This window comes from Phacochoerus africanus, chromosome 1, assembly GCF_016906955.1.
Source record: "Phacochoerus africanus isolate WHEZ1 chromosome 1, ROS_Pafr_v1, whole genome shotgun sequence".
In the NCBI taxonomy this organism is placed as follows: Eukaryota; Metazoa; Chordata; class Mammalia; order Artiodactyla; family Suidae; genus Phacochoerus; species Phacochoerus africanus.
This window is the reverse complement of record NC_062544.1, coordinates 263,676,546-263,703,947: the sequence shown is the minus strand read 5'-3', so window position 1 is coordinate 263,703,947 and position 27,402 is coordinate 263,676,546. Positions and strand designations below refer to the sequence as shown.

General features: G+C 37.0%; 1 pseudogene; it reads right to left on the bottom strand.

Moving 5' to 3' along the window:
• Nucleotides 1-543: 543 nt before the first annotated feature.
• LOC125111342 (dual specificity protein kinase TTK-like) overlaps nt 544-27,402 on the bottom strand; it is a 33,953-nt pseudogene continuing 7,094 nt past the window's right edge.

Genomic DNA, 27,402 nt, shown 5'->3' with positions numbered 1-27,402 from the left:
AAGACCAGTTCTAGAATTTAACACATTGTGATAGTGACAATGGTTGCTATTTTTAGAATATTCTTTGGGGGATTATCTATTAAAAGACAACATTTCAAAGTAAAGTCATATTCAAAATTAGACTTCTGAAGAGAATCAAAGTATATTCAATATTTTTGTAGGTGTTATTTGACAAGTTTGAACAGCCTCAAACTATTTCTACACCTTTTCTTCAAAAAACTTAGATGATGAAGATGAATCATTACTTTTAACACTACTATACTAACATAAAGTTCTAACGGCTTTCAAAGTTGACTAAGGAGAATTTGAACAAGTCCCGGATATGTTTTATTTCTTTGGTAGTTCCCTTATTCATCTCAGTACATTGATGAATTTGAAATTGATCATATACTGTACCAGGAGCTCAGAAATGGATATACTCCTGTTTAGAGCCCCTTATTAAATCACATCAGAGAGAAATTCATCTAACATTTCAGGAAATTTAATTTTATGATTATAATAAATGGTTTGGAAATCTAAATTTAAAATCTAAATTTAAACAATCTAAAATCTTTTAGAAATCTGCACTTGGTTTAGAAACATATTTATCAGCTGAAATGGCAATTTCCCACAAGTCATCAATAGAGAATGGATCCTAGAGATCAAACATCACTTTTGAGGCTTAACTTTGACTTTGATTTCCATTTTCCTCTTAAAGAAAATGTATTTTATATTGATTCTGATAGCCTATAATTAATTGTACCAACCTCACAACATTTATCAATATTTGTTAAATTTTATTTATCAATACTTGGTTACATACATTTGCTATCCAAAAAATCAATTAGCTTTAGCATTCCATTATTTATCAGAAAGTCAGCAGGTTTCAGGTCACTGCTAATAATGCTATGTTGATGAACTGTGTGACAGTGCCCAATATATTTGTTTAGTTTCTTTAGTATACCTGTGATTGCTGGAATATTTTTTTTTCTTTTTAAGCCAATTATTAAGATCAATATTCCACACTCATTACACTATAGATGTGGTCTCTGACTTTATAAATCTAAGTCAGGTAATTTTATCACTGTGTTGTTGTAATTTATTAAAATAAGCTACATATCCCCATAACTCTCAAATTTTTGGTCATTTGCTTCTTCTAAGTTCACATATTTATAGCCTGTATCAATTTCTTTTCATTCAACACCCAAAATACCTTATGGGAATTCTCATGTCCTGTTTTTAAAATCAAATTGTTTTTTATATTGTTTGAAATGTATTTATTTAGATATTGAAATCATAAGTAAAATTTATCAATTTCTTAATTCAGTTCTTTCATTTTATTTATTTTATTATTTATTTATTTTTTGTCTTTTTCCCTTTTCTAGGGCCGCTCCTGCAACATATGTAGGTTCCAAGGCTAGGAGTCTAGTCGGAGCTATAGCTGGTGGCCTACACCAGAGGCACAGCAATGCATGATCCCAGCCACGTCTGCAACCTACACCACAGCTCAGGAACCACACTGGATCCTTAACCCACTGGGCAAAGCTAGGGACCAAACCCACAACCTCATGGTTCCTAGTCGGATTCATTAAACACTGCGCCAGGATGGGAACTCCAGTTCTTTCATTTTTTTTTAATTATTTATTATTATATTTTTCCCACTGTACAGCAAGGGGGTCAGGTTATCCTTACATGTATACATTACAATTACATTTTTTCCCCACCCTTTCTTCTGTTGCAACATGAGTATCTAGACAAAGTTCTCAATGCTATTCAGCAGGATCTCCTTGTAAATCTATTCTAAGTTGTGTCTGATAAGCCCAAGCTCCCGATCCCTCCCACTCCCTCCCCCTCCCATCAGGCAGCCACAAGTCTCTTCTCCAAGTCCATGATTTTCTTTTCTAAGATGTTCATTTGTGCTGGATATTAGATTCCAGTTATAAGTGATATCATATGGTATTTGTCTTTGTCTTTCTGGCTCATTTCACTCAGTATGAGAGTTCCTCTAGTTCCATCCATGTTGCTGCAAATGGCATTATGTCATTCTTTTTTTATGGCTGAGTAGTATTCCATTGTGTATATATACCTCATCTTCCGAATCCAATCCTCTGTCGATGGACATTTGGGTTGTTTCCATGTCCTGGCTATTGTGAATAGTGCTGCAATGAACATGCGGGTGCACGTGTCTCTTTTAGGTAGAGTTTTGTCCGGATAGATGCCCAAGAGTGGGATTGCGGGGTCATATGGAAGTTCTATGTATAGATTTCTAAGGTATCTCCAAACTGTTCTCCATAGTGGCTGTACCAGTTGACATTCCCACCAACAGTGCAGGAGGGTTCCCTGTTCTCCACAGCCCCTCCAGCACTTGTTATTTGTGGATTTATTAATGATAGCCATTCTGACTGGTGTGAGGTGATATCTCATGGTAGTTTTGATTTGCATTTCTCTTTTAATCAGCGATGTTGAGCATTTTTTCATGTGTTTGTTGGCCATCTGTATATCTTCTTTGGAGAAATGTCTATTCAGGTCTTTTGCCCATTTTTCCATTGATTGATTGGCTTTTTTGCTGCTGGGTTGTATAAGTTGTTTATATATTCTAGAGATTAAGCCCTTGTTGGTTGCATCATTTGAAACTATTTTCTCCCATTCTGTAAGTTGTCTTTTTGGTTTCTTTTGGGTTTCCTTTGCTGTGCAAAAGCTTTTCAGTTTGATGAGGTCCCATGGGTTTATGTTTGCTCTAATTTCTATTGCTTTGGGAGACTGACCTGAGAAAATATTCATGAGGTTGATGTCAGAGAGTGTTTTGCCTATGTTTTCTTCTAGGAGTGTGATGGTGTCCCATCGTATATTTAAGTCTTTCAGCCATTTGGAGTTTATTTTTGTGTATGGTGTGAGGGTATGTTCTAGTCTCATTGCTTTGCATGCTGCTGTCCAGGTTTCCCAGCAATGCTTGCTGAATAGACGTTCTTTTTCCCATTTGATGTTCTTGCCTCCCTTGTCAAAGATTAATTGACCATAGGTGTCCGGGTTGATTTCCGGATTCTCTATTCTGTTCCATTGGTCTGTCTGTCTGTTTTGATACCAGTACCACACTGTTTTGATGACTGTGGCTTTGTAGTATTTCTTGAAGTCTGGGAGAGTGATGCCTCCTGCTTGGTTTTTGTTTCTCAGGATTGCTTTGGCGATTCTGGGTCTATTGTTCTTCCATAGAAATGTTTGGATTGTTTGTTCTACTTCTGTGGAAAATGTCAGGGGTAATTTGATAGGGATTGCATTGAATCTGTAGATGGCTTTGCGTAGGATGGCCATTTTTACAATATTGATTTTCCCAATCCAGGAACATGGAATATCTTTCCGTTTCTTTACATCTTCTTTGATTTCTTTGATGAAAGTTTTATAGTTCTCGGCATATAGTTCCTTTGCCTGTTTGGTCAGGTGTATTCCGAGGTATTTGATTTTGTGAGCTGCAATTTTAAAAGGTATCGTATTTTCGCATTCCTTTTCTAATGTTCATTGCTGGTATACAGATAATCTTCTATCCTGCTACTTTGCTGAATTTATGAATCAGTTCAAGGAGTTTTGGGGTTGAGTCCTTAGGGTTTTCTATGTATAGTATCATGTCATCTGCATACAGTGACAGTTTGATCTCTTCTCTTCCTATATGGATGCCTTTTATTTCTTTGGTTTGTCTAATTGCTGTGGCTAGGACTTCCAAAACGATGTTGAAGAGCAGTGGTGAGAGTGGGCATCCCTGTCTTGTTCCAGATTTGAGGGAGAAGGCTTTCAGTTTTTCCCCATTGAGGATTGTATTTGCTGTGGGTTTATCATAAATGGCTTTGATTCTATTCAGGAATGTTCCCTCTATACCCACTTTGGCGAGGGTCTTGATCATGAATGGGTGTTGGACTTTGTCAAATGCTTTTTCTGCGCCTATTGAGATGATCATATGATTTTTGACTTTTCTTTTGTTAATGTGGTGTATGATGCTGATTGATTTGCGTATGTTGAACCATCCTTGTGAACCTGGGATGAACCCAACCTGGTCATGGTGTATAATTTTTTTGGTATGTTGTTGGATTCGGTTGGCTAAGATTTTGTTGAGAATTTTTGCATCTCTATTCATCAATGATATTGGGCGATAGTTTTCTTTTTTGGTGGTATCTCTGTCTGGTTTTGGAATGAGGGTGATGGTGGCATCATAGAATGTCTTTGGGAGTATTCCTTCTTCTTCAACCTTTTGAAAGAGTTTAAGGAGGATGGGCACCAGTTCCTCTTTATATGTTTGATAAAATTCACCTGTGAAGCCATCTGGTCCTGGACTTTTATTTGTAGGGAGTGATTTTATGACCTCCTCAATTTTATTTCTAGTCATTGGTTTGTTCAGTTGGTCTGTTTCTACTTGATTCAGTTTTGGCAGGCTGTAAGATTCTAGAAACTTGTCCATTTCTTCCCGATTGTCAAACTTGTTGCCATAGAGTTGTTCATAGTATTCTCTTATGGTTTTTTGTATTTCTGCTGTATCCATTGTGATTTCTCCTTTTTCATTTATAATTTTGGTGATTTGGGGTCTTTCTCTCCTCTTTTTAGTGAGTCTGGCCAGGGGTTTGTCAATTTTGTTTACCTTTTCAAAGAACCAGCTCTTGCTTTTATTAATTTTCTCTATTGTTTTTTGAGTCTCTATTTGATTGATTTCTTCTTTGGTCTTTATAATTTCCTTCCTTCTGCTGACTTTAGGCCTTTTTTGTTCTTCTTTTTCTAATTCATTTAGGTGGAGGGTTAAGTTGTCAACTTGGGATCTTTCTTCTTTTTGGAGAAAGGCATATATTGCTATAAATTTCCCTCTGAGCACTGGTTTCGCAGCATCCCATAGGTTTTGAGCGGTTGTGTCTTCATTATCATTTGTTTCAAGGTAGTTTTTCATTTCCTTCTTGATTTCCTCATTGACCCATTGGTTTTTTAGTAGCATGTTGTTTAGTCTCCATGCAGTAGTTTTTTTCTCTTTCCTTTTCCCATGGTTGATTTCTAATTTCATGGCGCTGTGGTCAGAGAAGATACTTGAGATAATTTCTAGGCTCCTCAATTTATTGAGATTAGCTTTGTGTCCCAAGATGTGGTTGATTCTTGAGAATGTTCTATGAGCATTTGAGAAGAATGTGTATTCTGCTTTTTTTGGATGTAATGTCCTGAAGATATCAATGAAGTCTAACTTTTCTATGGTTTCCTTTAGGATCTCTGTTGCTTTATTGGTTTTCTGTCTAGAGGATCTGTCCCTTGATGTGAGGGGGGTATTAAGGTCTCCTACTATGATTGTCTTCTCATCAATCTCTCCCTTTATGTCTGTTAATATTTGTTGTATGTATCTGGGTGCTCCTATATTTGGGGCATATATGTTGACGATAGTAACATCCTCTCCTTGGATGGATCCCTTAATCATTAAGTAGTGTCCTTCTTTGTCTTTCTTTATGTCTCTTGTTTTAAAGTCTATTTTGTCTGATATGAGTGTTGCGACTTCTGCTTTTCTGTCATGTCTATTGGTGTGAAATATTTTTCCCCACCCGTTCACTTTCAATCTATATGTATCTTTTGTCCTAAGGTGAGTTTCTTGTAGGCAGCATATTCAAGGTTTTTGCCTTTGTATCCACTCAGCCACTCTGTGTCTTTTGATTGGAGCATTCAGTCCATTGACATTTAAGGTGATAATTGATAGATGATTATTTATTGCCATTTGAACCTCATGTTCCAGTTGATTCTATGGTTCTCCATTCCTCCTTTCTTTTTTTTTTTTTTTGGTTGGATGGTCTCCTGTTATTATCTGCTTGAGTGTATGTTTTTTTTCATTTATTGCAAATGCAATATTTGGTTTTGGCTTGTGGTTGCCCTGTTTTTTAAGTATGCTAACCCCTTCCCATAATTGTGTGTTTTAGCCTGATGGTCCTGTAAGTTCAAACACTTCATTACTATATTAAAATTAAGAAGAGAAACACACAAACAAACAAATGAAAAGGGTTATTTACTTCCTAACATCCCTTGCCCACATGTTATGGTTTTGATGACTCTTTTTTATTTTTTTCCTTTTAATTTTATTTTGTTTGAGGCCTGTTCATGATTAAATGTGTATGCTGGCTTATTTGAGTGACTGCTCTCTGATTGCAGGTTCCTCAGTCCTAGTTCTTCCTCTTCTTCTTTTCTTTTTTCTTCCCTTTCCTTCCTTTCTTTTTGGTTTAGAGAAGCCCTTTCAATATTTCCTTTAACCTGGGTTTTGTGTTGCAGTATTCTTTAAGTTTTTGTTTGTTGGAAAAAATTTTTATTTCCCCTTCTATTTTAAATGATATTCTTGCTGGATAGAGTATTCTAGGTTGCATATTTTTTCCTTTTAGCACTTTAAATATCTCTTGCCATTCCCTCCTGGCCTGTAGTGTTTCTGTAGAGAAGTCAGCTGATATTCTTAGGGGGGTTCCCTTGTAGGTAACATTCTGTTTTTCTCTTGCTGCCTCTAGGATCCTCTCTTTATCACTAACTTTTGCCATTTTTATTATGATGTGTCTTGCTGTGGGTCTGTTTGGGTTCAGTTTGTTTGGGGCCCTCTGTGCTTCTTGTATCTTGAACCCAGTATCCTTTAGATTTGGGAAGTTTCCAGTGATAATTTCTTCAAATATATTTTCCATCCCCTTATCTTTTTCTACTCCTTCTGGAATTCCTATTATGCATAGATTGGCCCGCTTTATATTATCCCATAGGTGTCTTATATTGCTTTCCAGTTTTTTGATTCGGTTTTCTATCTGTTGACCGGATTGAGTGATTTCCATTATTCTGTCTTCCATATCACTGATTCGTTCTTCTGCATTATTCATTCTGGTTTTGACTGCCCTTAGTTCCGTTTGCATCTCTGCCAATGAATCTTCTAGTTTTTCTTGGCTCCTTCTTATATTTTCTAGTTCCTTTCTGAGGGTATCTGCATTACTGTTCATATCTTCTCTTAATTCCTTCAGTATTTTCACTCTTTCTCTTTTGAACTCCAGGTCTGTCAGACTGCCGAGATCTGTTTCATTGTTGAGTGTTTTAGGTGAGTTCTCCTGTTGGTTTGACTGGGGGTGGTTTCTCAGCTTCTTCATCTTGCTTGTTGTTTTGTTTCTCCTGAGGGAGTTGTACTCTCCGTGATCAGGCAGTGTTTGCCTTGTCACTGCCGTGGAATATTTCCTGAGGGCTGGCGTTGTTGGTCAATCTTTTTTGAGGCAGTGTGGCTTTTCTGGAGTGTTGATGGGGCTAACAGTGTTTCTTTGAAGCAAAGGAGGACTTCCTGAGGGCAGACAGGACTGGGAGGTCCACACCACGATGGTAGCAGATTTCACTTGGTCATGCAGAGCTTGCTCTGGTGTTTTTAGGCTGTGGGGTTCTTGCAGGGGGTTGGTGGTGTTGGGCAGCTGTTACTCAGGAGTGTAGCACCCCCCTGGGGGCTGGAGCTGCTATCTGGGTCACTGAGAACCTAAGAGGCTCTTCCCTAGGGCAGCCCAACGCAGAAGGATGGCCTGAGAATGTAGGCAGATCTTTTCACAGTCTGGCCAAGCTTGTTGCAGCTTTTCTGGGCTGCAGGGCTCTTCTTGGGGCTGGTGGTGCTGAGCAGCTATTCCGCGGGAGTGGGGCACCCCCTAGTGGCTTGGGCGGGTAGCAGAGCCACTGGAAACCCTAGAGGCTCCTCCCCAGGGCAACCCGACTCAGAAAGACTGTCTGAGATCTTTTCCCGGCTTGGCCAGGCTTGTTGCAGCTTTCCGTGGCTGTAGGGGGTCCTTCCTGGAGCTGGCAGTCCTATACAGCTGAACCACTAGGGCACCCCCTGGGGGCTTGGGCGGGTAGCAGGGCCGTTGGAAACCCAAGAGGCTCCTCCCCGGGGCAGCCCAACTCAGAAAGACCATCTGAGATCTTTTCCTGACTCAGCCAGGCTTGTTGCAGCTTTTCTGGGCTGTAGGGGGTCCTGCCTGGAGCTGGCAGTCCTATACAGCTGATCCACTAAGGCACCCTCTGGGCGTTTGGGCGGGTAGCAGGGCTGCTGGAAACCGAAGAGGCTCCTCCCTGTGGCAGCCCGACTCAGAAAAACCATCCGGGAATTAGGCAGATCTATTCACTGCCTGGCTAGGCTTGTTCTAGCTTTTCTGGGCTGCAGGACTTTTCTTGGGGGCTGGTGGTGTTTGGTGCTACTCTGTGGAAGTGTAGCCCCTCCAAAGGGCAAGCAGGCCTGTGCAGGGACAGCCCCCACGGTGGTAGGCTTCAGGCAATTGTTGAGGCCAACCCTCCTGGATGGCAGGCAGCCCCAGGTTCCGCGAGAGCGCAGGGGCTGGCAGGGGTGGGGGGAGGGGATGTACTGGGAAGCACAGCTTTCTGCTAGCTAGCGGGCCTGTAAGCTTGCTGTGGCGTGGGGGGTATTCTTTGGGGACCCACCCCTTCTTCTCTCCCCTCCCCAGCACGGGCGCAGACCAGGCTCTTTTCCCAGGTTCCCTCTGATGCGGCTTTCCACTTCCCTGCCCCTAGAGTATTGCTCCCTTCCTCTGCGACAGCTTTGTTTTCTAGTCTCCCAGGCAGTCTCTGCCCTGTCAAATGGTTTCTAGACCTCCCAAGCAGTTTCTGCTCCACCCCGCCCCCCCAGCCTGGGGACTAACCTCTGGAGCCAAGGTCTCGGTGCCCAGCCCCCACCCAGGTGTCTCAATTTTTGGTGACTGTGCCCGTAGTTCAGATGGTCCGTTCGGTTCTTGATCGGCTTTTCCATACTCCAACTTACTGCTACACTCCTCTCTGCATCTGGAGATTACTCCAGTTCGTTTGATCTTTCCCCGGATAGGTGACTTTCCAGGGTGTGGGATCCCTTTCTCCTCCGCAGTTCCCTTTTGGGAGCACCGGTCCCGCTCGGATTCACCTTCTCTCATTCTCCTCTTTTCTCCCGTTCTGCCCCGTAATGTCACGAACTTCTTGCCGTTATTGGAGTTTAGGTTCTTCTGCCAGCGATTGGTTGCTGTTCTGTGCGAGTCATTTATTCTGCAGATGTGCTTTTTTTTGTTGTGTTTGTGGGAGAGGGCGAGCATGTCCCTCTACTCCTCCGCCATCTTGTCTCCTCTCCAGTTCTTTCATTTTAAATTTACCTATCCATATACTTGATTTTCTTCAATTTTTATTGTTCATTTTAGATCAGAGCTTCTTTTATCAGTGCTGACTTTATCAGTTCCTAAACATTCTATTTTCATCTTGTGTTAATTTGTATTTTCTTTTTAACTGTACTTCTTTCTCATTCATTAATGTCTGCCATTCCTCTGTCTTTATCAGATGATATTACTTTTGTTACAAAATAGAAATTGCTTCTCTCATTGATCCACTGTTTCTACTGATTCATGCTCTTTCATTCTCTCTTACTCCATTTCTCCATAGAAAAATACATTGAGAACACTTCAAAACTCTCTCTGCACCCCCTTTCACACAGTGAGACCTTTGGAAAAACTTGAACAAATTTTTCATGCTTCATGCCTATATTAGATTTTTGTCTAAGATAGTATAGTTTGTTAGAACTATCTTTCTGTAGTCTTATGAAGTTCTCAAACAATACCAGAAAGTATACATTTATCCACTACAAATTTATTCCAAAGATAAAGAAATACATTTATTTATATATATTCATATATTACATAAAATGTTATATAATTTATATCAAATTTAAAATATAAATAAAAACAGTATATAATATGCATTATATATTATGTCAATTTACACAGACGTGTGTCTGTGTATAAGTATCAATTTATTTATATCAATGTTCATAAGCCCTATTCATCTGCCATTTGAGTTTCTCTGCTATGTTTTGAGGTCTCAATGTTGGTTAATTTTTAATTTGATGCTAGTTTTTTTTTTTAATTTCCAAATATTTTTCTTAGGCGTGATAGTGGAGGAATAAACTTTCAAATGCTGGCATATCTTCAAACTTCTTTATGTATCTGAGATGCAAATGACATTGTGAGTAAATTTGGAATTCCTGTGCTGGAATCCTTTTCTTTCAGTGGTTCATAAGTGGTATTCTGCTGATTATGCAAAGATGTCAGTCAGATTTATTTTCCTCTGCCTGTAACTTATCTTTACATATGGAGAACTGTAAAGTTATTTCTTTATCATTAGAGATAATACATTTTATCAGGATAGGTGCTCTTTCTCATCAACATAGCCTGGAACTCAATGACCTTTCTCAATGTGAAAACACAGTGCTTTATTCAGCTCCGAGAATTGTCTACTATCAATTCTGTTGCTAACCCTGATTCTCCATCTGATATTTTCTTCCATTTAAAACTCCTATACTCAGAGTTCCTTTTGTGGCTCAGTGGGTTAAGAACCCAACATAGTATCCATGAGGATGCAGGTTCAATCCCTGGCCTCATTCAGTGGGTTAAGAATCCAGCATTGCCACAAGATGCTGCAATGGTCTCAGGTATGGCTTGGATCTGGTGTTGCTAGGTCTGTGGTATAGACCTGAAGCCGCAGGTCTGGTTCAGTCCCTATTCTGGGAACTTCCACATGCTTCAGGTGTGGCCACTATAAATAAATAAATAAATAAATAAATAAATAAATAAATAAATCTCCTTTTCTTGCTAATTTTCCTGAACTTGTTAAGTCACTAATTTCAGTCTCAATTTCTTTTCATTTAACCCAGTTTCTGAGTGTGTCCTCTTGAGTGCTTAAAACAATTCAGGTATCTCTCTCTCCTCCTGCCATTCTTTTTCATGCCATGTATTTCAAATTATCCATCTTATCTTTCTCTCTGCCTCCTGAGGCCTGTCAGTTAAGTGGCAATTTTACCCAACCAGTGAGTTGAGACTTAGTTTTTAATGTTTAAATATCTTCCTAGGGCAGAATCCTCAGTGTCTCAGAGGTGAATGGGACTCCTTGTCTGGGGAGCTGTGATTTAAGCACAGGTGGTCATCACCCTCCTGAAATCAAAGGAAAAGTCATTTCTGCTCTCTGGTATTTGTTTACTTTCAACCTTCCCAACAATGAAGAATCAGCTCACTTGTTGTTTCCAATCTGGGCTCACTGAGGCCAGGGATTTCTGGCCCACACTCTAGAGAAAAAGTCACACTTCAGCCTCCACTTGGAACACTTTCCCTCCTGGTGTCCGCAGATCTATGGACACCAAGCACTTAGAAGAGTAAGTCATAGAACCCTAGATTTTCATTTGTGGAGATAATAAGAAAAATGTGGATGAATTTGAGTGGGTAAATTTGATAACAGAGATATGTTGACAGATACTGAATAAATCCAGGTGATATATGATATTATAGAAATGTACTATAGAAATTGGCAATATTAATAGCAAAGATATAGAGGATTTTTAATCTTTAGGAGGTATAAAAATAATCCATGGGCATTTATCAAATATAGAGAACAAGAAAATAAGAGGAATCTTTTTTATGACAGCAACATGATCAGATTTTTTTTTCTTTTAGATGGATCACTTTATCAGCTATTGTGTAAATGGATCCAACAGGGATAAGATTGAAGTCCTTTTAGTAGTAAAACTACTCAGTATCCTGAGTAGTATCTGCCCTGATGTTAGTGGTTCTGCCACCATATGTTTTAAACAATATTTTTTAAAACATGTTGACCAGTGTGGTTCTTCTAAAATCTTATTGTACTAAAATTATTCAATTGTAGGATGAACTTAAGCAATAATTCCATTCGACATGCTCATGAACAATATTTTAGAGTCATTCTCTTTGCCTAGTATCTTAGTTTATATTTTAACTAATTGCACTAGTTTTTCTTTTTATTGCTATATACCAAATATCACAAATGAAGTGGCTTAAAACAACACAAATTTATCATCTCCCAGTTTCCATTGGTCAGGACTCTGGCACTACCTGGACAACTTCTATGCACATGGTCTGAAATCAAGATCATGGTTGGGGCTGTTATCTCATATGAAACATAAGGTCCTCTTTCAAGCTCATCCACATTGTGATTATGAACGCAGTTTCTTTGGATTATAGTACTGAGGTTCCAACTTTCTGCTGGCTATTGGCTAGAGGCCATTCTCAGCATTGAGAGGCTCCCTGCTGTTTCCTGTCCTTGCCATAATATGGTAGTTGCACTTTTAAGGCTTAGAACTCATTTCCTCTTTCTTTGATTTCAAGAGCTCATAAAGGTCAGGCCCACCTGTATAGTCACATTTTGGTTCACTCAAGGACAACTGATTAGTAACCTCAACTATAATTACATCTATAAAATCTCCTTTGTAACATAATCATGAGGGTGATAGTCCATCAGATTCACAGGTTCTGAACACCACTCAACGTGAGGAAATTATATAGGGCATGTAAAACAATATATAATCTTGAAAGACACGTTAGAATTTAATTATACCACCAACACTAATAATCAATACACCTAAATAGTAATGAAAATATTAAAATATGGCATTCCAATCCCCATCTTCTTGTGTCTTCTAATATTATCACGTGATAATTTTTCTTTAATATTTCCTTATTTATTGAATTAATACACATCCTACCTTGAAATCCATAAAAATCATTTTGATGTAGAAAAGAAAGCATGAGATACTGACTTCAGCCACAGGGGGGCAGACATCAGAAGTAAGAGAGGCTACAACTCTATTATCTGTAAGAAGGTCACCACACCAAAAACCTATCAAAATGAAAAGACAGAGAACTATAACTCAGATGAGGGAGAAAGGAAAAACCCCAGAAAATCAGCTAAGCCATGAGGAGATTCTCAGCCTCCAGGAAAAAGACTTTAGATGGTTGATGCTGAAGAAGATGCAAGACATTGGAAATAAACTGGAGGCAAAGATGGATAACTTACAGGAAACACTACCAAAGAGATACAAGATATAAAACTTAAGAAGAGATGCAAAATACAATAACTGAAATAAAAAATTCACTAGAAGCAGCTAACAGCAGAATACAGGAGGCAGAAGAATGAATAAATGAGGTGGAGGACAGATTAGTGCAAATTACAGATGCAGAACAGAAAAGAGAAAAAAGATTGAAAACAAATGAAGAGAGTCTCAGAGAACTCTGGGACAACGTGAAATGCACCAACATCCATATTAGAGGGGTGCCAGAAGGAGAAGAGAGAGAGAGAAGGAGGCAGAAATAATATTCCAAGAGGTAACAGCCGAAAACTTCCCTAACATGGGAAAGAGACCACTCACTCAAGTCCAGGAAGCACAACGAGTACCATATAAAATAAACCCAAGGAGGAATACCCCGAGACACATATTAATCAAAGTGACCAAAATTAAAGACTAAGAGAAAATCTTGAAAGCAGCTAGGGAAAAGAAACAAATAACATACAAGGGAACCCCGATAAGGCTATCAGCAGATTTTTCAATAGAAACTCTGCAGGCCAGAAGGGAGTGGCGTGATATACTCAACGTGATGAAAGGAAAAAACCTCCAACCAAGATTACTCTACCCAGCAAGGCTCTCATACAGATTTGAAGGAGAAATCAAAACCTTCTCAGATAAGCAAAAGCTGAGATAATTCAGCAACACTAAACCAGCATTACAACAAATACTAAAGGAGCTTCTATAGGCAGAAAAGAACAAGAGAAGAAGGAAAGGAAAAAGAGTAGCAAAAACAAATCCAAAGTAATTAATAAAATGGCAATAAAAACATACATGTCAATGATTACCTTAAATGTGAACAGACTAAACGCCCCAACCAAAAGACATAGACTGGCTGAATGGATACAAAAACAAGACCCATATATATGCTGTCTTCAAAAGACCCACTTCCCTTCTAGGGACACATACAAATTGAAAGTGAGAGGATGGAAGAAAATATTTCATGCAAACGGGGATCAAAACAAAGTTGGAGTAGCAATACTCATATCAGACAAAATAGATTTTAAAATGAAGAATATTTTAAGGGACAAAAAAGGACATTACATAATGATCAAAGGATCAATCCAAGAAGATGTTATAACAATTTAAAATATCTACGCATGCAACACAGTTTCACCACAATATATAAGGCAACTGCTAACAACCTTAAAAGGAGAAATTGACAATTATACAATCATAATGGGGGACATTAACACCCCACTTACAGCAATGGACTGATCAACCAGACAGAAAATCAATAAGGAAACACAGGCCCTGAATGAAGCATTAAACCAGATGGACTTAATAGATATTTATAGGACATTTCATCCAAAAGCAACAGAATACACATTCTTCTCAAGTGCACATGGAATGCTCTGTAGGATTGATCACATCCTGGGCTACAGATCAAACCTCAGTAACTTTAAGAAAATTGAAATCATATCAAGCATCTTTTCCAACCACAATGCTATATGACTGGAAATCAACAACAAGAAAAATAATTGCAAAAAACACAAACACGTGGAGACTCAACAACATACTACTAAACAACCAATGGATTACTGAAGAAATTAAAGAGGAAATTAAAAAATACCTAGTAGTGAATGACAACGAAGATAAAACACTCCAAAACCTATGGGATGCAGCAAAAGCCATTCTAAGAGGAAAGTTTATAGCAATACAGGCCCACCTCAGGAAATAAGAAAAAGCCCAAATAAAAAAGCTAACTTTCCATCTAAAGCAGATAGAGAGAGAAGAAAAGACAAGACCTAAAGTTAGTAGAAGGAAAGAAATCATAAAAATCAGAATAAAAATGAATGAAATAGAAACAAAGAAAACCATAGAAAAGATCAATGAAATGAAAATCTGGTTCTTTGAAAAGATCAACAAAATTGATAAACCCTTAGCCATACTTATCAAGCAAAAAAGAGAGAGGACTCAAATCAATAGAATTAGAAATGAAGAAGGAAAAGTAACAATGGACATCACAGACATACAAAGGATCATAAGAGACTACTATATGCAACTATATGCCAATAAAATGGAAAACCTAGAAGAAATGGACAAATTCTTAGAAAAGTACAATCTTCCAAGACTAAACCAAGATGAAATAGAAAAGATGAATGGACCCATCACAAGAACTGAAATTGAAACTGTGATTAACACACTTCCAACAAACAAAAGTCCAGGACCAGATGGCTTTGCAGGTGAATTCTATCAGGCATTTAGAGAAGAGCTAACACCTCTCCTTCTGAAATTATTCCAAAAAAATCACAGAGGAAGGGACACTCCCAAACTCATTCTATGAGGCCACCATCACCCTGATACCAAAACCAGACAAAGATACCACAAAAAAAGAAAACTACAGGCCAATTTCACTGATGAACATTGATGCAAAAATCCTCAACAAAATACTAGCAAACTGCATCCAACAATACATTAAAAGGATTGTACATCATGATCAAGTGGGATTTATCCCAGGGATGCAAGGATTCTTCAACATCCGCAAATCCATCAGTGTGATACACCACATTAACAAACTGAAGAATAAAAACCATATGATCCTCTCAATAGACATGGAAAAAGCCTTTGACAAAATCCAACACCCATTTCTGATAAAAACCCTTCAGAAAGTGGGCACAGAGGGAACTTACCTCAACATGATAAAGGCCATATATGACAAAGCCACAGCAAACATCATTTGCAATGGTGAAAAGCTGAAAGAATTCCTGCTGAGATCAGGGACAAGACAAGGATGTCCACTCTCACCACTACTATTGAAGACAGATTTGGAAGTCCTAGCCACAGCAATCAGAGAAGTAAAAGAAATAAAAGGAATCCAAATTGGAAAGGAAGAAGTAAAACTATCCCTATCTGCAGATGACATGATACTATACCTAGAGAATCCTAAAGACTCTACCAGAAAACTGTTAGAGCTTATCCACGAATTTGGCAATGTTGCAGGATACAAAATCGATACACATACATTGATAGCGTTTCTATATACTAACAATGAAAGATCAGAAAGAGCAATTAGGGAAGCAATCTCATTTACCATCACATCCAAAAGAATAAAATACCTAGGAGTAAACCTACCTAAAGAAACAAAAGACCTGTACTCTGAAAACCACAAGCCACTGAAGAAAGAAATCAAAGATGACACAAATAGATGGAAAGATATACCATGCTCGTGGATTGGAAGAGTTAATATTAGCAAAATGACTATACTACCCAAGGCAATCTACAGATTCAATGCAATCCCTATCAAATTACCAAGGACATTTTTCACAGAACTTGAACAAAATATTTTAAAGTTTGTTTGGAAGAACAAAAGATCCAGAATAGCCAAATGGAGCTGGAGGAATCAGGCTCCCTGACTTCAGACTATACCACAAAACAACAATCATCAAAACTGCATGGTACTGGCACAAAGACAGACATATAGATCACTGGGCAGGATAGAAAGCCCAGAATTAAACCCCTACACTTACAGCCAACTCATCTATGACAAAGGAGGCAAGAATATACAATGGAGAAAGGACACCCTGTTCAATAAGTGGTGCTGGGAAAACTGGACAGCCACATGGAAAAGAATGAAATTGGAACACTCTCTAACACCATACACAAAAATAAACTCCAAATGGATTAAAGACCTAGATATAAAACCAGACACTATCAAACTCTTCAAGGAAAACATAGGCCAAACACTCTCTGACATAAATGACAGCAACATCTTCTCAGATCCACCTATCAGAGTATTGACAATAAAAAGAAAAATAAACAAATGGGACCTACTCAAACTTCAAAGTTTCTGCACGGCAAAGGAAACCCTAAACAACACAAAGAGACAACCCACAGAATGGGAGAAAAATCTTTGCAAATGAAGTGACTGACAAGGGATTAATCTCCCAAATTTATAAACACCTTCTGCAGCTCCATACCAAAAAAACAAACAAACCCATCCAATTATGGGCAGAAGATCTAAACAGACAATTCTCCAAAGAAGACATACAGATGGCCGAGAAACACATGAAACTATGTTCAGCGTCACTCATTATTAGAGAAATACACATCAAAACCACGATGAGGTACTACCTTACACCAGTCAGAATGGCCATCATCCAAAAGTCTACAAACAGTAAGTGCTGGAGAGGGTGTGGAGAAAAAGGAACCCTAGTACACTGTTGGTGGGATTGTAAATTGGTGCAACCACTGTGGAAAGCAGTATGGAGATTCCTCAGAAAACTAAACATAGAACTACCATTTGATCCAGCAATCCCAGTCCTGGGCATCTATCCAGAGAAAACCATGACTCGCAAAAACACATGTACTCCAATGTTCATTGCAGCACTATTTACAATAGCCAAAACACGGAAACAACCTAAATGTCCATCAACAGAGGAGTGGGTGAAGAAGAGGTGGTACATATACACAATGGAATATTACTCAGCCATCAAGAAGAATGAAATACCAGCATTTTTAGCAACATGGATGGACCTAGAAACTATCATGCTAAGTGAAGTCAGCCATACAATGAGACACCAACATCAAATGCTTTCACAGACATGTGGAATCTGAAAAAAGGACAGACGGAACTTCTTTGCAGAACAGATGCTGACTCACAGACATTGAAAAACTTATGGTCTCTGGAGGAGACAGTTTGGGGGGTGGGGGGATGTGCTTGGGCTGTGGGATGGAAATCCTGTGAAATCAAATTGTTATGATCATTATACAACTACAGATGTGATAAATTCATTTGAGTAATAAAAAAATGGAAAAAAAATAAAATGAGAAACATGACTGAAACTACCTCTGTCTACCTAACATAATGAACACACTTAAAAAAAAAGAAAAGAAAGCATGAGAGAACAAAGGCTTGCATGGGAGGGAAAGACAAGAGGAGATATTTTCACATAAAGAAAATGAATGGTTCTGTGAGTTCCTATAACTGACCCAAAAGGATATTTTTTTTATGTCTTATAACCATGGTGTTGATCTAAAGAAAAAAGGCAGAGATTTTTGATTTTGCAAGTAGAGGATTAAAAGCAGAGATTTTTGATTTTGCGAGTAGAGGATTAAATTCAGAACCTCTCTGGAGTGAAAGTGAGAACGATGATTAGAAAAATTTGTAATGATGGAATTCATAAGGATTCTGATAGACTATGTACTTACACCACCACCTACAGTCCTCTTTAACTTTGCTTTTGAAAAGAAAAATCTCAGTTTTTACTGAGATCATTAGCATTCTTTTGCTGAGAGACTCTTTGATATCCTCATTTGGAGCAGATGCCCTCAAGTGGATGCTGAAGTTTTTAAGATCCACAAGTACCATCCATCTTTTATATCTTCCCAACCAATATCCTCAGAAGAATTAAGATGAATTACAACTTGAGAGGAGAATGACAAAAATATGGCAAGTATTTTGGTGTTTACTCTGCTATTTATATAAACCAAAACCTGGGAATTCATGTAAGAAAGGATTGTACATATTTTAGAGAGGAAAAATCATAATATTAGATGGAGATCAAATTATTAATAAACATTATAGCCTGAGTGGATAAATTAAATCTGGACTCAATATTGACCTACATTAGGTGAAGTTGAAATATTATAACTTAGTAGGCACATAAAGTAAGAGTACATGAAAATGCTTAGAGAGAAAAATCTATCTGCAAAGGATTCTTCATGGGTTATTCACTGAGCCAAACCAATCAGGGTTTTCTATTGGCTTTCCCTTTTCTCTAGATCTTCCTTCAATTTTATGACTCCTGGACCACCCTACCTGATGACAAATGGCTTTGGTTTTTATAGGATGCCCTCACAAGGTCAGAGGCAACAAGAAAAAAGTATGATTTTCAGTCTGTCCTGCTGTGTTTCCAATTTTCTTGTCATCTCCTCTTCCTGCCTGTGGAGTTTAGCCTTCAGTATTAGAAGAAGAAACACCCTTGCAGGCTATTTAGTCAACTTTCATACTTTCATAAGTCGTTTTCTGTAATAAATACTTCACTGGCTCAACTCCTCTGAGTGGACACTGACTGAGACAAAAAAAAATCTAATAATTTTTTCTTAATATTTATAATAAAAAAAAAACAAGAAACACAAACAACTTTAAGTGGTGAGGCACCAAATTGGAAAATCAATGGCCTCTAAGCTAATTCCCAGAGTTGAACCAATATATAGACTCTAGAACTCCCATGGTAAAGGAGAAACTGGATTTCTTTAAAGATGGATTCTAGTAACAAAAATGCAAAGATGTATTGGAAATAGTCTTCCCAGTGTCCCCCCTAGGGGACCTGTGAATATTTTTAGGATAACTTCCTTTTGACAAAGAGAAATATCTAGACTTTTTAAGTGTTATTCAATGCACAATTCTGAACTAACAAGAATTTTTGATTATCCAAAAGCCCACTGCACTCCTTTATTCAGAGTAGGCTTATGGAGGTCAGCTGAGAAGTTAAATTTAGCCATCTTTTAGTAGGTTGGTCAATTTGCAAAAACACTCTGTAATTATCTTTACAAATCCCAAATATATAGTTAACATATCTCCATAACTGGCAGAATCCCCACAGTAGTTTCCTGGCCCATGGGGTATAGGCTGTTTTGGTACAAAAGAAAAGTGGAGGTCTCTGATCCCATTATATCCAAAAATGGGGGAAAAAAGATTATGTATGATGCAATTTCAAAAAATTATGCTGTCATAGAAGACTTGAAGGATATAAGAATAGTGAGGTCTAATTTATCTCCATTTAAAATGCCACTTTGGCTTTGAAGAAATATTAGTGCTAGAGAGTGAAAGGGAATTATTATAAACTTAATTAGAAATTTCCTCCAATTGCAACTGTCATTTGAGATGTGGTCTGCATACTGGAGCAGATTGTATGAACGTCGGTGGCTGGTGAAAAAAACTATGAATATGGTAAGTGCTGGCATCTATGTTTTAATTAGGAAGGACCACCGGGGTTTGCTTTCATATGGTATGGAGGACAGTATTACCTCAGCTCCATTCTATGTCATAATTAGTTCACAGGAAAATTGATTGTTTCATCAAAATACTATCTTACCATACTGATATCATAGAAATTGGATCATGGCATTCAAGGAATAGCAAATAAACTTTAATAATATTTGCAAGAGTTTTGTGCCAAATGGTGGAAGATAAGTTCCATGAAAGGAGGAGGATTTTGCATGAAGTCACTAAGAAGGACTTCCCTTAAGGAGGGCCTGTATAGCTGAGTGACCAATCTCCAACTTCAAAAACTAATGGTAGATTCCTGATAGAATTCTGTTCCCAAGAGGACCACCCTGATACCTGATGGTAGTTGAATTATATTTAATCTCTTTCTTCCATCACATACAGGAGAAGGGTAAGGACAATTAATAATTAATTAATATGGTGACTCAGGTTATAGATGTTTTTGCCTGCCCTAAATTCTTTCAGCACCCCACTTTTTGGATTTATGAAATACTTCATTTAACATTGTGGTATTCACACAACACAATTCCTGAACAAAGAAATCATTTCACAGCCAATGAATCAAAATAAGTTGCTTACTATCTTGAAGTTCATTGTTTTTTTGGACATAGCCCCATTCCTAGAAGCAGTTGGACAAATACAAGGAAAATGGCTCTACTGAAGACTTAGTTACTATGCTGGTTGGATGACAAGCTGTCATGCTAAAATGACTGCTATGGAGCTGGAGAAGTATACTAAATATTTGAATAAATGTAAAAGTTGTGGATTCTATTCTTGGCTCTATCTTTAATTAATTGGATATATTGAGGCAAATCAATATAAGTTTCTATATTAAAAAAAAGAGAGGTTGTTTCTAGGAATAACAGAAGGATCCATAGTGTTTTGGAGAGATCCAGTTGTTAAAAGTTTACAACAAATATTTTAAAATCTATTTAGTTTAAAATACAGTTCCCCTTAAGAAAATATCTGAAAAAATTCTTGTGGCTATTAGGTGAGCATAACTGTGATTTCATCTGTCAGTTTATCATACATACAGTGTTTGGCATCTTAAAATTTTGAATGTTACATTGTTGTAACTTTTTTTGCTTTTATTTAAATATATGTTTAATTTTTATTTATAATGGTCAGAAGTGGTAGAAATTCTCAGTGGTTTTGGACAAAATGTCATGCTTTACAAAAGTTTTGAATATTATTTTGAATTTACAAAACTTTAAAACAATTTTATGATTAAAAAATGATTAATGTACAATAAGATCCATGGTTCTAGTGACTAATGAGGAATAACTCTTCTTTCATTTATGGTTGATTAAGATCTTATAGTAATCCTCTACTTTTGGCATGCAAGTGAAAATCAGAGTTGAATAATTATGATGACAAAAGAACCAGCTGCTAAACATTCCAAAGTGAGCATTACAAGCCTAATAAAACATCAAGTTTTAAAATTTAGTATCTGTATAGGATTTTTACAGAACTAGTAAACAAAATTACAAAACATGAGAGATATGTATTTTTAATGAAGTTGGGATGAGAATCACTGTAAGACAATCAAAAGAAACTGAACATTATAAATCATACATTATTGGGTTTTAAGTGTGACTGACTTTGACAAGACTAAGTAAATGCTGAGAAGCTCTCTTAAACACAACAACTTTATCAGACGATAAATAAAACAATCATACATTTTATTTATCGTCTCCTCAGGTTAATTGCAATGGAATTGGTTCTCTGCCAAAAGATTCCTAATTCAATGGAATTTTACTGATAGATATAGAACACTAACATTTAAAAGTATAGAATTATCATAAAAGGATATTGTTTCTTCCCTCCCACAATTTAGAGTCCTCTAATGAGGGCTGCTATAATTTAGGATTCAGTCTTCTGAAGGGAGATAATCTTGTTGTCTGCTTGATGAAAACTTTATGTGGATATTTCCCAAATTTAAAAAATATAGATAGATAGATAGATGGATGTGGTTAGCAATGCCAACAGGCAAATAGTAGGTAAAGTCTCATAAACAAAAGTTGTTGAATCACTAAGGTAGAAATTTGCTATTTTTTAAAAATCCAAAGAGCTTTATCTTGTACTTTTCAAAATATAATATGTAAAGAAATTCAAGTCTGTTCTGGATGAAGTTTGGGTGGGAACGCTATAGTCTGGTCTACTAAGTCTCATTTACAAAAAGTTCTTACACATGTTAAATAAACTAGTATAAAGGCTTGACAAAGCAGTATGCAGAAACTAAAACATTTTAAAACATCTGTGTATATTATAAGAAGTGTTGGAGTTCCGGTTGTGGCTCAGTGGGTTATGAACCCAACTAGTATCCGTGAGGATACGGGTTCACTCCTTGGCCTCACTCAGTGGGTTAAGGATCCCCGGTATTGCTGTGGGCTGCAGTGTAGGTTTCAGACATGGCTCAGATCCAGTGTTGCTGTGGCTGTGGTATAGGCTGGCAGCTGCAGCTCCAATTTGGGCCCTAGCCTGGGAACTTCCATCATATGCTGCCGATGTGGCCCTAAAGAGAAACAAAAAACAAACAAAAAAAACCCAATGATAAACAACTGTATGAGGATATAGATTTGCTCTCATTCCAGAATGCATGCGCGTGCACACACACACACACACACACACACACACACAGACTCCTACAGTCAGTTCAGTTACACAAGTGTCCTTAAGTCCCTAAGTCTTGACAGAGAAAGAAAAAGAAGATCCAGTATTATTCTGCATTTCTGTATATTTGCTTACTTCTATCATCTCCCTCTACATAATATTTTATGTTTTAGCCATTCATGCTCTCATATTATTGAAGTAATGTTATTATTAATTTCTTCAATAACAATGGTGACAGCAGAAAGGACAAATGCAACTAGAAGAAATCTTTCAAGAGTCCTGCATTATTATCATACATAGTGATCACTTCCAACATTTGAGAAAAGATGAAGTAAGTTAATGGTTTATATTTCAAACTTCTAGACCAACATTTCTTAAATTTGTTACTCCTCTATTTATATCTCCTCCATCCACATGATTGGCAATATCGCTCATGAAAACTACCCATATATGTTCTTTTCAATGGCAGATGCTTCTGACATAACTATTAAGAACTCCAAAGGCCCTGAGATTTTATCCTACTTACAAAACAAAAAGTTAGTGACAGCGATTTGGCGTTATTAGCAGAAGACGTAAAACTCCAGGGTCATCAACAAAGAACGGCTTATTGCTTATTGCAGTTAAAATTGCCAGAATATCAGCATATGCCTTGGTTCTTCAATCCCTAACTTCTAAGAGCTGACGTGAAGAGAAGTGTCACCTGCCTGCACAATGGATTATATCATACAGAACTCACATTTTTAAATACTGAACAGTAGACAAGCCTGTCCCTTGTTCTACAGAGAGGTGCTTATTTCTCCAAGGTTCTAAACAAACCTGCTTCTGCTTCAATGGGGGGGGGTAATTTGTGAAGAGCCCTCTGTCTCCATCATCTGAGGCTGTTTCCTATTCAGACATCCTTGAAAAGAGAGTTCAGAGCAAAAGCAGTTTTGCCTCTGTTTACATCACATTCAGCAACACAAGATACCCATGGAGAATTTCCTCCCAGTGAAAATGTCACCGTTAAAAAACTGAAAATACAATTGAGGAAAGGCAAAACTCTCTATACTTCACAATCCCAATGAAGTGAAATCCTATAGAAATAACACATTGTAATCAGTATCCCTTAATTAAGAAACATAAACATTTATTCTTCACATTCCTGCTTTTGAGTTCCAAAGAGTCAATGCCTGTGTATAAACAGAATCAAACATTCTACATATATTACTAAATATATCCTTGCAATCCCAAGCACATTAACATAACTGAGCATGCAAGGCTACCAGCCTACTTTTTTCCAGCAAATATTAGCATCATAATGCCTGCAGATAATTTTCTTTCATAATTTGGGGGAATTATCTCTAACCATGACTTTTAAGGTTAAATAAAATATGTGAAAATCTGCAAATATGTTTTTAAATGGAGTTCCTAATTGATTTAGGTTAACACTATAATCACATAACTGTTAGCTTTATAATTAATTCTTAATTGCTCATATATGTAGTACATTCTTTGCTAATTGTCAACATGATGATACAATATTAATAAATTATATATTGTTACTGTTTAAATTCCTTATAAAACCATGACCTGTGACTCATTTTATTTTTTTTTGTGAAAAGTTTTTAGGATAGGTTAGGTTTTATCATACACTTTTGGAAACGGTGGACAGGAATTGATCATTATTTGCCCATTGCATTGGAAGTTAATTGAAGACTCAATGAATATAAATCCAACAAACCAAATCAGCAGATTCTATACTTCCTAATGCTGGAATTCAGATTTTTCTGATCTTTCATGGGCCCTCACTTACTGGAGCCTAGGGAATGTGGTACCTGTGTTGGCAGTGCAGATCTCATTGCCTGGGGAAATTTGCAATAGTTAGTGATCTGTTTAGGAGTTGGAAAATTTTGAGACTCATAAAAACAAAACTTTAGCATTGATAAAGGTTATCATGTTACCGTAAAGGACTTAATACATTAAAAAAAGTCCCTGCTTCAAATAGCTAGAGGCCACAAGCATAAAGAATAGTTAAATTCTACAAAGCAGTAGATCTAAGCCCCCAACATAAGACCTGTTATTTTTAATCTTGCAAAGGTTACACAGATTTGTTTACTTCATGATCCTGATGGAACTTCGCTCATTGTGTAAATTTGATTAAGAACTGGAATCAATTCTAAAAAAAATATTTAAGTCAGTTATTATTTTACTTGCTTAAGCAACAAATGTAAATGTAATTCTGACCTTGATAAGTTTATAGTATGGGGCACAAATAGCAAGTAACCAGAAAAAATAAAAAGAATTGTCTATAAAATGGCAAATGATCTTTCTTGTATAAACCCACTCGTTTTGCCCAATTTTATTAGTGGTAGAATTTCACCAATTTTTTATCTCTTTTATCCTAAAATAATTTTTCAATATTTAAGATTAATGGTACTTTATGTCAGAAGTGCATGCACCTTTTTTTTTTCTGAAAACTTCAACTAGAAAAAGATAATGATTGAAAATTATATGCTGTCAGAGAAACAAAAGTCATTGCAGCCAAATTTGCTCTATTTTAAAAGTTCATAGAGCAGTAAGACATTGTAAGATATTTAGTGATTGACAGCTTGACTTCAACTTTTGCTTGCCCTGACTCTATTAGGACAGCCTCAGCGTCCTGGTCAGAATACCATTATTTTCCCAGTTGACTCTCTGATCTTATGACTGAGTGAATCATAAGTGATTGAATAAATAACAATCCTGATATTAAATTACCATACAATCTGCATGGTCGTGAAATCGGGATATAGGGAGTTACCTTTTCTTTGCTTTGCAGAAGTATTTTAAAAAAATATATCCATTGATAAAATATCTCAACTTCAAATATCACTAATAATGAAGCAGGTGTACCAATTTTTTAACTAATAAAACAAATTTTACCCTCTTCAACCAAGTAAGTATATGCTTTCACACCTGGAATAATATCATTATTTCCATATATCAAAAGTGTTGAAAATGAGTAATTTAGTTGGTATCATTGTTTTTCCAGTGTCATCATTGATATTAATAAACATTTTTAAAACTGTAGTAAATTCTGGTTACTATGTGTGTTGCTACCAGTAGTAATATGTAATTATTCTCTGAATTTGACCTTTAGTTTATTGCAGCCTAAAATATAGTTCTCAATGAAATTAGAAGTAATCTATAATGTACTTTTTAAATTCAATACCACATAATCACTAGCTCCTATCAAATAGAAAACTGAATAAAAATCATTCATTTTACTGTATTTATTACAACATTATATATCTCTAAAAAAGCTATTATATTAAAACAAAATCTATCTTTAACTTCATATATGCTTTTATAGTCCATAAAATTTTCAATTAATTTTGTTGCAGCTCCATTAATATAGTCCAAATTATTTTCTGGCTATAAGTGCTCAAATAATTTTGGCTGAAAAGTCAACTTATCCAAGCTTCTGTCAAAAATTGAAATAATGGAATATCATGAACCCACAGAAATAAAATAGAAAATTTATAGGAAAGTTTAAATGATGATATCCAGAAGTGTTATGGAGCAGAACTCATCGACATTAGTGTTTTTGCAAATGGGAATCATTAAGATGTTTTTACTTAAGAAGCTATTTTTGCCATATGATTGTCACTTCTATTTTGACCTTGGCACAAATCAAAAATTGATCATATGTACTCTATAACATTGATGACCATTTAAGAAAGGGAATGTTTATTTCATCTCTTGTTCTAAGGTTAGCACTCCATAAGAACCAGCACAGCTTCACATTTGGCATGCATCCAGGCACATATAAAGGGATAACAGTTCCAATCCACTGTAACTTAAATATTAAAGTCAATCATCCTCTTGACTTTTTAATTAGTATACTCATAGCCCCTTATGGTAGAGGAATGATCATTTAGCCAGGAATAAAAAAGGCCTGAACTCCCATCTGGCTCTCTTATTTGCTGATTTATGTGATTATGAGATGAATTCTTTACAGGACCACCAAATAAGAGCTCACAAAATGTCTGTTGATTCCAAATGTGAAATTGACTATTGGAGACCGATATTGTAGAAAAGGGAATGATAGCATATTAGTTTTCTATGCTGTATAACAGATTACCACACTTTTAGCAGCTTAAGATAGCATCCATTTATTTTCTCAGTTTCTGTTAAGGTGTAAGATGTGGAACATCCTAGCTAGGTCTCATCAGGTTCAAATTCATATCTTGATGGAGGCTCTGGTCTCTTCAGAAGCCTCACTGGAAAAGAATTAATTTGCAGGGTCTTTCACATTTTTGGAAGAACACATATTTGTGGCTAGTACAAGGTCATTATTTTCTTGTTAGCTCATGGCCAGTGGCTGTACTCAGTTCACAGATGTCACCAACAGTTCCTTGCCATAGGGCCCTCTCCATATGCCCTCTCACAATATGGAAACTTACTTCTTCAAAACAATCATCAGAGACAGAGACTCTCACCTCAGAGATGGCCCATGCTCTCTTTTATGATCTTTAACCTCATTAAATCAGACCCACCTAGAATAATCTCCCATTCGATTAATTTATTTTTTATTTTTAAAATTTTTATCTATTTATTTATTTATTTCAGGGTCGCACCTGCAGCACTTGGAATTTCCCAGGTTAGGGGCCAAATTGGAGCTGCATCTGCTGGCCTACGCCACACCCACACAGTGCCAGATCCAAGCCACAACTGCAATCTACACCACAGCTCATGGCAATGCCAGATTCTTAACCCACTGAGCGGGGCCAGGGATCAAACCTGCATTCTTGTGGCTCCTAGTCGGGTTTGTCACCACTGAGCCACAAGGGGAACTCCTCCCCTTTGACTAATTTAAAATCAACTTATTTGAGCCCTGAGTTCCATCGGCAAAATCCCTTCACCTTTCCATAGCCTGTTTCCTAGAAGCAAGTAACATTCAAGGAGGCAAGATTATGCAGGATTGTGAACACTAGAAGATGGAAAG